We start from the raw sequence: 12,028 nt of genomic DNA, 5'->3' as shown, positions 1-12,028 counted from the left end.
TTGGCTTTAGGATTGTCTGACTCTGAAGGGTAGTCTTTTCGCACTGCTTCCTAAAGTGGAAGTTGGGGTCCCGCCTGGAAGGGAGTTACAACAACCCGCATTTAGAGAGAGACTTATGGGGCCCAACACCCTACTAGGGAAGCCTCTGGAAGCCTCCTCTCCTTGGTCTCATTTCGACTGGGGTGGGGCTGGGAGGTGGGGAGGGGGTGGGTGGGGTCAGGTGGGACCTCTGGGGACTCCCTCAGTCCTCACTCTTCCCCAGGACATTCCAAAAACTTCTCTGAGGGCTGAGGGCTGCTGGTCTGCAACCTTAGAATCTGGGTTTACTGTAAGGGCTCTGGGAAGCCAGTGCAGCAGGGCAGCGACTAGGTCACAGGAGTGCGTCTGGTTGCTGAGTGAGAATGAAAAGAGGAGGATGAGCAGGGAGACCTCAGGGAGTCTTTGGCAGAGGGAGAGCTGGACTAGAGGGCAATTTCAGCATGAAGAGGAGGGGACAGGTTTGAGATCTATTTTGGACTGGAATCGATAGGATTGCCGTGAGGAAAGGGGAAGAGTGGAGGAAGATTTGGGGGTTTTTTATTGTTGTTGGATGGGTGCGGGTGGGGAGCCTGAGAGCAGGTGGGAGGTAAGAATCCATTCTGCATAAGCTGTATTTAGGTGACTGGATCATACCCAGGTTGAATATAGAAGCTTGGAGCTAGAGGCTAGGTAGCGCTAGAGAAATAAATTTGTGCGCAGTTGCATAGAGATGGCCTTTAGTCTCTGGGCCTCTGCTTCATCGTCTTTAAAATGGAGAGATAGTCTCTAAGGTATGAAGTCAAGAGCTTCTGTCTCCCTTATCTGGCACCATCATCTAGTCCCTTCAGTCTGTGGACTGAAATAAAAGCTCACAATGTGAGAGCTGTGAGTTTCGTTTTATTTGGGGATGTACTGAGGACTATAGCCCAGGAGACTGCCTCCCAGATGGGGCTGAGGAACTGCTCCGAACAGGTAAGAGGGGAGGTCAGCACATACATGATTTTAGAGACGGGTATGCAGTCAAGCACACATCTTGGTAGAAGGTTACTGCTAGTCATGAGTAGATATTTTAGTTAATGATTTTTAGTGCTTTTCTAAGTATAGTAAGATGCAAGAAATTGGGTTCATAAATTTTTCTCTTGAAACTATTTATTTGAAGGCCTGTTTAGCCAATTTCCTCAGAGCATAGAGTGCCTCATTGTCAGTCTCTGTCCTGAACACCTTTCAGGGTACATTGATGGTCAGAGGCTGCAGTGGCTAATGACTCAATACTTGTAGAGCACGATGGTGAGCAACATTCTCTACTTGACAAGTCCTTGGCAGGAGACCCCAGCACTTTCCAGACAGCCACGGCATCCCTGGGAAATCCCTGAATTTGAGGTGTCAGCCCTCACGGATTCCTGGGTTCTACTGAGAATGAAAATGTGAGTCAGTTCTCCCACCACTCCCATCTGTCCCACCATCCAGCACTAAAAGATTTCAGGATTGGGAATTCCCTGGCAGTCCAGTGGTTAGGGCTCCACACTCCACTTCAGGGGCATGGGTTCAACCCCTGGTTGGGGAGCTAAGATCCCACAAGCCATGCAGCATGGCCAAAAAAAAAAAAAAAAAAGATTTCAGCATTAAAATTACAAAGCAAAAGGAGACATCAAGGTAAGGGAACAGTGACCCAAAGAGAAGCCAGAATTCTGTCCTTTGATCTAGACAAAGGACAGGATTCTTGGGCTGTATTTACACAGAGATCCCAAAAAGCCAGGAACCCTGAGTCCATGCAGCTAGTCTGCCCAGTTTAGTCAGGAAGACCGTGGCGAGTACAGAGGACTCAGCTGGCCTCAGGTGAGAATTTCCTTTTAAAATAATGACTGTGGACATTTCAGACACATTGAGTATCTTCATCAGTATATGTGCTTTCCTTTTAAATTTTATAAATGGCCAGTTTGGAAAAGCTAGGCATAATTTTATGTTTCAGAGTAAAAAGCACAGAAGATGGAAGTGCTGAATTTTATTTTATCCTTAGTTTTTTAATAAACTTATTATTTTTTTTGATGTGTTGGGTCTTTTTTGCTGCGTGCGGGCTTTTTCTAGTTGCAGCGAGCGGCAGGGTTACTCTTCGTTGCGGTGCACAGGCTCCTCATTGCAGTGGCTTCTCTTGTTACAGAGCACGGGCTCTAGGTGCTCTAGGTGCTCTAGGTGCGGGCTTCAGTAGTTGTGGCATGCGGGCTTCAGTAGTTGTGGCACACGGGCTCAGTAGTTGTGGCTCACGGGCTCTAGAGCACAGGCTCAGTAGTTGTGGTGCACGGGCTTAGTTGTTCTGCGGCATGTGGGATCTTCCCGGACCAGGGCTTGAACCCGTGTCCCCTGCATTGGCAGGCAGATTTTTAACCACTGCGCCACCAGGGAAGTACCGGAAGTGCTGAATTTTAAATCCATTATCTTTTAAAAGCCACTCTACATTTATGTGCTCGCTGGATTTTACAGAAAGGGATTGGAAAGTGTAAGTTGGCCAACTAGGCCACTTTTCTCTTGGAATTAAATCTTCCCAAAGTTCCAGGAACATTTGTCCTCCAATCTCTTTGGGTTGTCAGTCATCAGAAAGTCCTTTATCCAAAGTTTTCGATCTCCACAGGCTTGACCAATTTTTTTTGTGTGGTGGGTTTTTTTTGTTTGTTTGTATTTTGGTCATTGCAAGCAAGGTTTATTAAAGAGGACTTCTCGCTCTTCCATCTTTTTAGGTGTAACTTAAACACAGTAAAATGCACATTTCCACCACCCCAGAAAGTTCGCTCATGTCTCCTCTTAAGTAATTCCCCACACATCACCTCACAGGCAAACACAGATCTGGTTTCCATAGTCATATTTCTGTTGGCCTGTTTTAGAACTTGAAACAAATGGAGTTATACACCATGTGCTCTTGTGTCTGGCTCAGCAAAATGTTACTGAGATTGATTCATCCATGTTAAGTATTAATAATTTACTCCTCTTTTTTTTTCTCATAAATTTTTCTCTTGAGAGATCTTAAGACTCACAAGAAGAACAAAAATACAAAGAGTATGCAAGAGTTTTCATATACCTTCCATCCAGCTTTGCCCAATGGTAATATTTTATATAACCATAGTACGTTGTCAAAACCCAGAATTAACATTAGTACAATACTGTTAACTCAGGTAGACACTTTATTCAGCTTTCACCATTTTTTATATGCATTTGTGTGTGTGTGTGTGTAGTACTACGGAATTTTATCATACGTACAAATTCATGTAACCACCAGCACAATCAGAATACAGAATTTTTCCATCACTACAGAGAAACTCCCTCGTGTTACCTCATAGATACACCTTCTCCAACCCCTAACTCCTGGTAACCACTAATCTCTTCTCAAACACTATAATTTGTTATTTCATGGAATCATGCAATATGTAACTCTTTGCGATTGACTATTGTCACTCAGCCTAATGCCCCAAGATCAGTGCAAGTAGTTGCAGGTATCAACATTTCATTCTTTTTTATTGCTTAACAGCTGTATGGCTATATCAGTTTATCCATTCATCCACTGAAGGACTTCTGGGTTGTATTCAGTTTTAGCTATTTCCAATACAGCTGCTGTGAACATTGGTTTACAGGTTTTTTTGTGAACATAAGTTTTCATTTCTTTAGGTATCCAGCAGTATGATTGTATGTTAAGTGTATGTTTAACTTTTAAGAAATTGCCATACTGTTCTTCCAGAGTGGCTGTACCATTTTAGGGTCCCTCCAGCAATGTAGGAGACATCCAGTTGCTCTGGGGTCGTTGCCAGCACCTGATATTGTCAATAATTTTTATTTCAGACATTCTAATAGATGTATAGTGGTATCCCTCCTGATTTTGATTTGCATTTCCCTAATATTTAATGATGTTGAACACCTTTCTACATACTTACTTGACATCCATCTTTGGTGAAGTGTCTGTTCAAGACTTTTGCTCATATTCTAATTAGATTGTTTTATATAGTGATAAAATATGAATAACATAAAATTTACCATTTTAACCATTTAAAAAATAAATTTATTTTATTTTATTTATTTTGAGCTGCATTGGGTCTTCCTTGCTGCAACTAGAGAATACAACAACTTCTCTAGTTGAGGCGAGTGGGGGCTACTCTTTGTTGAGGTGCGTGGGCTTCTCATTGCGGTGGCTTCTCTTGTTGCGGAGCACAGGCTCTAGGCGCATAGGCTCAGTAGTTGTGGCTCGCGGGCTTAGTTGCTCCGTGGCATGTGGGATCTTCCCGGACCAGGGCTCAAACCCGTGTCCCCTGCACTGGCAGGTGGATTCTTAACCACTGTGCCACCAGGGAAGTCCCTTAACCATTTTCAAGTGTACAGTTCAGTTGTGTTAAATACTTTCACACTGCTGTTCAATTACCACCACCATCCATCTCCAGAATGTTTTCATTTTCCCAAAAGGAGACTCTCTATCCCATTTCTGAGCAAAATATCTTTTATAATGTTTGCATGTTTTATTCCAATATATCCATATACACTTTGTTTTATATTTTAGTTTAAATTTCAAAAATGTTTTGAATAGGAAATTCATCCCATTGCAGGAAAAAAAATTCAAGTAGTTCAGAAAGGTACGAAGTAATCGTCCTTCCTGCTCCTGAACCTCAGTTACGCTGCCTCTGCCCCGTGCCGCAGCAGACACCATTCTTATTTCTTCTGTCTGTTTACAGAGAAGGGCTATTTAGGTATAAGCTCTTTCTTTACACAAATGTTAGGTTTTTAAAAATATTGTTTTAATGAGCATATAGTTAAGTGTGTGTGTGTGTGTGTGTGTGTGTGTGTGTGTGTGTTCTAAGCTGGTATAGATTTGGGTAATGACAGCCATAATCAGCATACACAATGGCTCTATGACACCCCAAAACTCCCGCTGTCCGTCCTTGTGACACCACACCCTCCATCCCTAATGCCTGACACCCCCTAATCTGTGTCTCTGTTGCCACACTATTGCCTTTTCCAGAATGTTATATAAATGCAATCACACAGTGTATAACTTTTTGAGACTGGTTTCTTTCACTCAACACAATGCCTTTGAGATTCATCTGTGTTGTCACATGTATGGATAGTCCCTTCTTTTTTATTGCGGGTATTATTCTGTTTTATGCACGCACCACAATTTGTTCATCCGTTTACCTGTTAAAGGACATTTTAGTTGTTTCCAGTTTTTGGTGATGATGAATAGAGTTAATATAAAATTTTTGTGCAGAATTTTGTATGAACATACATTCTCATTTCTCTACCATGCGATTTTGGGATTGCTGGGTCATATGCAAGTGTATATTTAACTTTTAAGAGACTGTCAAACTGTTTTCTGGAGTACCATTTTCTATTCTCAACAACAGTGTATGAGAGTCCCAGTTGTTCCACATCCTCACCAACTCTTGATGTTATAATTTGTTTTTGTTTTTTGCCTTTCTAATGGGTGTGCAGTGATATCTCATCATGGTTTTGATTTTCATTTCCTTAATGGCTAAAGATGTTGAGTATCTCTTTGTTTTCTTATTGGCCATTTGTATATCATCTTTGGTAAAATGTCTGTTTAAGTCTTTGCCCATTTTTTCTTGGGTTGTTTGTTTTCTTAAGGTTGAGTTTTATGTGTGTGTGTGTGTGTGCGCGCGCGCGTGTGTGTGTATGTGTATATTCTGGATATAAGCCCTATGTTGAATATGCGATTTGCAAATACAGTCATCCCTTGGTATCTGCGAGGGGATTGTTTCCAGAACCTCTCCCATCCTGAGGTTACCTAAATTTGTGACTGCTCAAGTCCCTTATGGTAGTGAGACAGGCTAGGACCTGGGATCTGGGACCCTCTACTGGAGTGCTTGCACCTGGACAAACATCTCCTTCGGCAATAAAATACAAAGAAAGTATAAGGGACTAAAAATAACCGCATGCATGTGCAGTTGGGGCAAAGTGTGAACAACAAGATGCAGAAAGGCCAAAACCCAACTGCCCAGAGCAAAAGCAGGGTACCCTGATGGTCCCTGCACACAGCACTACCGAGGGGGTGGGCAGAGCATCGAAGCCTGCCCGCCTCTAGCCTCACCCCATTTAAGGAAGCAGCTCGCCACCCGCCTCGGGGAGTGAGCAAGGGTAGCTCTGACTTGTTCTCACTCCCTCGTGCTGCAGCCCGAGCCCCAGTACAGCCTTGCCCGAATTCCTTGTCCAGCCTCTTATCAATTTCTAACAGTAGGACCTCTGACACTGTCCTCTGTTGGTTGAATCTGCAGGTGTGGAATCTGCGGATACTGAGGGCCCACTGTATTTTCTCCCAGTCTGTGACATATCTCTTCAATCTTTCAACACTGTCTTTCAGAGAAAAGGTTTAAATTTTGATGAAATTCAATTTACCAAAATTTTCTTTTATGGTTCATGTTTTGGTGTCATGTCTAAGAACTCAGCCTCACACCAGGTTGTAAAGCTTTTCTTTAATGTTTTCTTCTACAGTTTTATAGTTTTATGTTTAGCTCTATGGTCCATTTTGAATTAATTTTTGTATAAGGTGTGAGGTTTAGGTCCAGAGGGCTTTTTTTTTTTTTTTTGCAGTACGCGGGCCTCTCACTGTTGTGGCTTCTCCCGTTGCGGAGCACAGGCTCCGGACGCGCAGGCCCAGCGGCCATGGCTCACGGGCCCAGCCGCTCCGCGGCATGTGGGATCTTCCCGGACCGGGGCACGAACCCGTGTCCCTTGCATCGGCAGGCGGACTCTCAACCACTGCGCCACCAGGGAAGCCCAGGTCCAGAGTTTTTTTACATATGGATGTCCAGTCGTTTAAACACTGTTTGGTAAAAAGACCATCTTTCATCCATTGAATTGCCTTTGCACCTTTGTGCAAAAATCAGTTGGTTGTTTTGAGTGGTTTCTGGTTTTGGACTCTGTTCTGTTTCATTGATCTCTGTGTTTATCCCTTTTTCAGTATTACATTGTCTTAATTACTGCAGCTGTACAGTAATTTTTAAAATCAAGTGAGTCTTCCAGCATTTCCTTTTCAAAGTTGTTTTACAATCAGCTTAACTGCAGCTACAAAAAAAAAAATCTTGGTAGAATTTTGGTTGGAATAGTGTTGAATCTATAGAACATTTTGGAAAGAACTGGTATCCCATTTACTTCAGTCTTCTTTGATTTTTTTCATCAGACTTTTGTAGTTTTCAGCATACAGATCTTGCACATAGTTTATTGGATTTATGCCTAAGATTTTCTGTCCTTTTTAGGCTATTGTAAATGTTGTTTTAAAAATTTTGGTTTCTGGTAGTTTACTGCTAGTTTACAGAAATGCAGTTGATTTTCAGGTGTTGACATAATGTTCTGCAACCTTGCTAAACTCATTTGTTATTTCTAGAAGATTTTTTTTGTTGATTCCATGGGATTGTCTGCTTGGACAATTAGGTTGTCTGCGAAAGAGACAATTTTATTTCTATCTTTCTAATATTTATGTCTTTTGTTTCTTTTTCTTGCCTTTTTTGCTGGCCTTCTAGTACCCGTGTTGAATAGGAGTGGTGAGAAGGAACATCTTCGCCTTGTTCCCGATCTTAGAGGAAAAGCATTCAATCTTTTACCAGTAAGTGTGATGTTCGTTTTAATTTTTTTGTAGAGATCCTTATTCAGGTGAAGGAAGTTCCCTTTGTTTCTAATTTACTGAGTTCTTGTATCCTGAATGGCCATTGAATTTTGTCACATGCCTTTTATGCATCAATTTATATGATCATTTGATTTTTCTTCTTTAGTTTGTTAACATTGTGGATTACATTGATTTTTAAAAAAATATTTATTTATTATTTATTTTATTTTTAGTTTGGCTGCATCGGGTCTTAGTTGTGGCACGCAGGATCTTCGTTGTGGCACGCAGTATCTTTAGTCGTGGCATGCAGGCTTCCTAGTTGTGGCATGCATGCGGGATCAAGTTCCCTGACCAGGGATCGAACCTGGGCCCCCTGCATTGGGAGTGTGGAGTCTTACCCACTGGACCACCAGGGAAGTCCCTACATTGATTGATTTTTAAATATTGAACCAATATTGCATTTCTGGTATATACCCTGCTTGGTCACGGTGGAATATATGTACATACATATACACATACGCACACACATCTATATTGCTGGATTTTGATTTGCTAATTTTTGTTGAGGAGATTTCTATGTTTATGAAAGATAATTGGTCTATAGTTTTCTTCTGTTGTCTGATTTTGGTATCAGGGTAATGGTGGCCTCAAAATGAGTTGGGAAGTGTTCCCTCCTCTTCTGTTTTCTGAAAGAGGTTGTGTAGAATTGGTTTTATTTCTTCTTTAAATGTTTGGTAGAATTTATATTTGAAAACATCCAGAGATCTCTTTTTTATGGAGTTTTTTTATATAAGATTTTTTTTTTTTACAATTTAATCATTCAACAATTTAAAAATATATATTTATTTATTTATGGCTGCTTCAGGTCTTAGTTGCAGCACACAGGATCTTTTGTTGTGGCACTCAGGCTTCTCTCTAGTTGCAGTGCATGGGCTCTGTAGTTGCAGTACACAGACTTTCTAGTAGTGACGCGTGGGCTCAGTAGTTGCCCTGCTGCATGTGGCATCTTAGTTCTCTGACTAGGGATTGAACCCACGTCCCCTGCATTGGAAGGCGGATTCTTAACCACTGGACCACCAGGGAAGTACCTTTTTTATGGAGCTTTTATTTATATATTTTTTTAATTAAAAATTTTATTTATTTATTTTTGGCTGCGTTGGGTCTCTGTTGCTGCTCATGGGCTTTCTCTAGTTGTGGTGAGCGGGGGCTACTCTTTGTTACACTGTGTGAGCTTCTCATTGCAGTAGCTTCTCTTGTCGCGGAACATGGGCTCTAGGCGCGTGAGCTTCAGTAGTTGTGGCATGTGGGCTCAGTAGTTGTGGCTCATGGGCTCTAGAGCACAGGCTCAGTAGTTGTGGCACGCGGGCTTAGTTGCTCCGCAGCACATGGGATCTTCCCAGACCAGGGATCAAACCCCTGTCCCCTGCATTGGCAGGTGGATTCTTAACCATTGCACCACCAGGGAAGTCCCTTTATGGAGCTTTTAACTACAAATTCTATTTCTTTAATGAATATAGGATTTTTCAGGTTATCTTTTTATTCTTGGGTAAATTTCAGTTGTTTTTATTTTTCAAGGAATAAGTCCATTTCATCTAAGTTGCCAAATTTATATATTGTTGATTTGTTCACAAAATTCACTTTTAAAGTCTGTGGGGTCTGTAGTCATATCCCCTTTTTCATTCCTGAAATTAGTACCGTGTGTCTTTTTTTTAAATTTTATCCATTTTTAATTTTTATTTTTGGCTGTGTTGGGTCTTTGTTGCTGTGTGCGGGCTTTCTCTGGTTGCAGCGAGTGGGGGCTACTCTTCGTTGTGGTGTGCGGGCTTCTCATTGCAGTGGCTTCCCTTGTTGCAGAGCATGGGCTCTAGGCACGCGGGCTTCATTGGTTGCGGCATGTGGGCTCAGTAGTTGTGGCACATGAGCTGTACAGCACAGGCTCAGTAGTTGTGGCACACGGGCTTAGTTACTCCATGGCATGTGGGATCTTCCTGGGCCAGGGCTCGAACCTGTGTCCCCTGCATTGGCAGGCAGATTCTTAACCACTGCACCACCAGGGAAGCCCCAGTAACCTGTGTCTTTTGTCTTTATTTCTTCGTCAGTCTGGCTAGAGAATGTTGATATTTTACATTTTTTAGGTAATCCAGAAGGTTCGGTTCAGGTTGCAAGTTTCAGCCTGCCTGCTGTGGGCTGTGGTTCCAAAGTCAGCTCAGTTTTTAAAGCATTTGCAGTGCCCTTTGGATCAGTCCCACGTGTGTGCTACCTAGTGGTCAGTCGGGGACCTTGGTAGTGTGCTACCTTGTAGCTCAGATGGCAAGGCTTGTGATATGCTGTTTAGGGTCAGATCTGTACATGTAAGCTCCAGGGTGAGCCCAGGAGGTCATACATAGCTTTCTGGGATGTCTCTCTAGATCTCCCTCATCTCTATGATGTTCTCAATACCTTTTGATGCCCTAGACCCTCCCTTCCTCGTCCCCTAGCCAGAAAGATAGGTGTATTAGTTTGCTGGGGCTGCCATAACAAAATACCACAGACTGGGTGACTTAAACAACAGAAATTTGTTTTCTCACAGTTCTGAAGGCTGAAATTCCACGATGAAGTTTCCTGCAAGGTTGATTTCCTCTGAAGCCTCTCTCCTTGCTTTCTTGCTGTGTCCTCAAATGGTCTCTCCTCTGTGCATGTACATGTCTGTGTCCTAAACCCCTCTTCTTATAATGACACCAGTCATATTAGATTAGGCTCTACCCTAATGACTTCATTTTACCCTCATTACCGCATTAAAGACCATCTCCAATTGTAGTCACATTCTGTGATACTGGGGGTTATGACTTCAATATATGAATTTGAGGGGGACCATTCAGCCCCTAACAGTGTGGCTTTAGTTTCTCTGCTCTGTTGTGCACTTCTTACTGCTGTGTCTGCGTCTGGGACCACGGGAGGACAGGGAGAGAAACAAAGCAATGGTATTCTCTCCATGCTCTTGGAATCACAGCTCCTCTGGTTAGAGACAAATTTCCCCTCCATTAGAGTTTTAAGCATCTGACCACCCACTACTGCCATCAACACTAAGGTATTGCCTGCAGACTGGGGCAGGAAAACAGAAAAAAGAAAAAATAACAAAAACCAAATGGAATATTCCCCGATTCCCCACTTCCCAACCCCCAAACACACACACACACACACACACACACACACTCCTCAGATCAGAAAGAGAGGGCTTATCTTGGAATTCTTTGTCTGCACCTGATGAACACTTCTGAGTTTTGAGCAGGTGCACTTGAATCCAGGCTGGGCAATACTGAAGGGAAAAAACCTGAACTTCTCACCAGTTTTGTGGACCTTTGGATTCTGGTCTCTTTCCTTGATTCACCTGCTACCATTTGCTTTTCAAAATCCTTAGGTCACTGCTCCATGGATTCTGAAAGGGTTTGTAGTTGCAGTTAGTGTGATACATAGGGCAGAGTGTGTTACTCCAACTTTCCTGAAATCATCACCCTGTACATTGGCTTAAATGTTAGCTTTTAAGACACATGTACTGCCCTGTGCTGTTTTTTCATTAGAAATATACCTTGGAGGGCTCTGCATATCAGTGCAAGTAGATTTCCCTCATTCATCTTCACAGGTGTATAGTGTTCCAGAGTGTGGCTGTTTAACTGATGCCCTATGACACCATGTCCTAGTCTTCTGGTCTTTACTGTTATAATCATGGTGCAATGGAATGTCTTTTTTTTTTTTTTTTTTTTGCGATACGCGGGCCTCTCACTGTTGTGGCCTCACCCGTTGTGGAGCACAGGCTCCAGACACGCAGGCCCAGCGGCCATGGCTCACGGGCCCAGCCGCTCCGCGGCATGTGGGATCTTCCCGGACCGGGGCAAGAACCTGTGTCCCCTGCATCAGCAGGCGGACTCTCAACCATTGCGCCACCAGGGAAGCCCCCAATGGAATGTCTTGTCCATATGTTTTTGCACACTCATGTAAAGGCATCTGTGAGTAATTTCTAGAGGAAGAATTTCAAGGTCAAAGTAACTATGTGCGTTTTAAATTGTGTTCAGTATTGTCATATAGATTTCCGAATTTACTTTCCAACAAGGAATATCTAAAAGTGCCTTTTCCCCCACACTTTTGCTGATATAGTTCATGTTTGCACGTTTCTATGTTGAAATCTGTATTAAAGGTCCACTGACAGAAACTGGCATCCCAGCACTGCCATGTACTAGCTTTGTGACCTTGAGCTCATTACTTGTGGCATCTGTACCTCATCTCTCTTTGGTTAAATGGGTGTCTTGAGTCTTTTTGGGCCACTGTAACAAAATACCATAGACTAGGTAACTTATAAACAACATACATATATTTCTCAAAGTTTTGGAGACTGGAAAGTCCAAGATCAAGGTTTCAGCAGATTTGGTGTCAACCAGCCTGCTT

General features: G+C 42.6%; 1 protein-coding gene across 2 annotated transcripts in view; it reads left to right on the top strand.

Moving 5' to 3' along the window:
* The window catches only part of KCTD6 (potassium channel tetramerization domain containing 6), a 57,711-nt gene that overhangs the window by 6,945 nt on the left and 38,738 nt on the right, over positions 1-12,028 (top strand). For both annotated transcript variants that reach the window (XM_060308056.2, XM_060308055.2), the window contains one exon: positions 7,527-7,609. The gene's annotated coding sequence lies outside the window, so the exon portion shown is untranslated. The remainder of the gene's footprint in view (positions 1-7,526; positions 7,610-12,028) is intronic.

Source organism: Globicephala melas, chromosome 11 (genome assembly GCF_963455315.2).
Source record: "Globicephala melas chromosome 11, mGloMel1.2, whole genome shotgun sequence".
NCBI lineage: Eukaryota > Metazoa > Chordata > Mammalia > Artiodactyla > Delphinidae > Globicephala > Globicephala melas.
The sequence above is the reverse complement of the archived record's forward strand: the minus strand, read 5'-3'. Positions and strand labels throughout refer to the sequence as shown.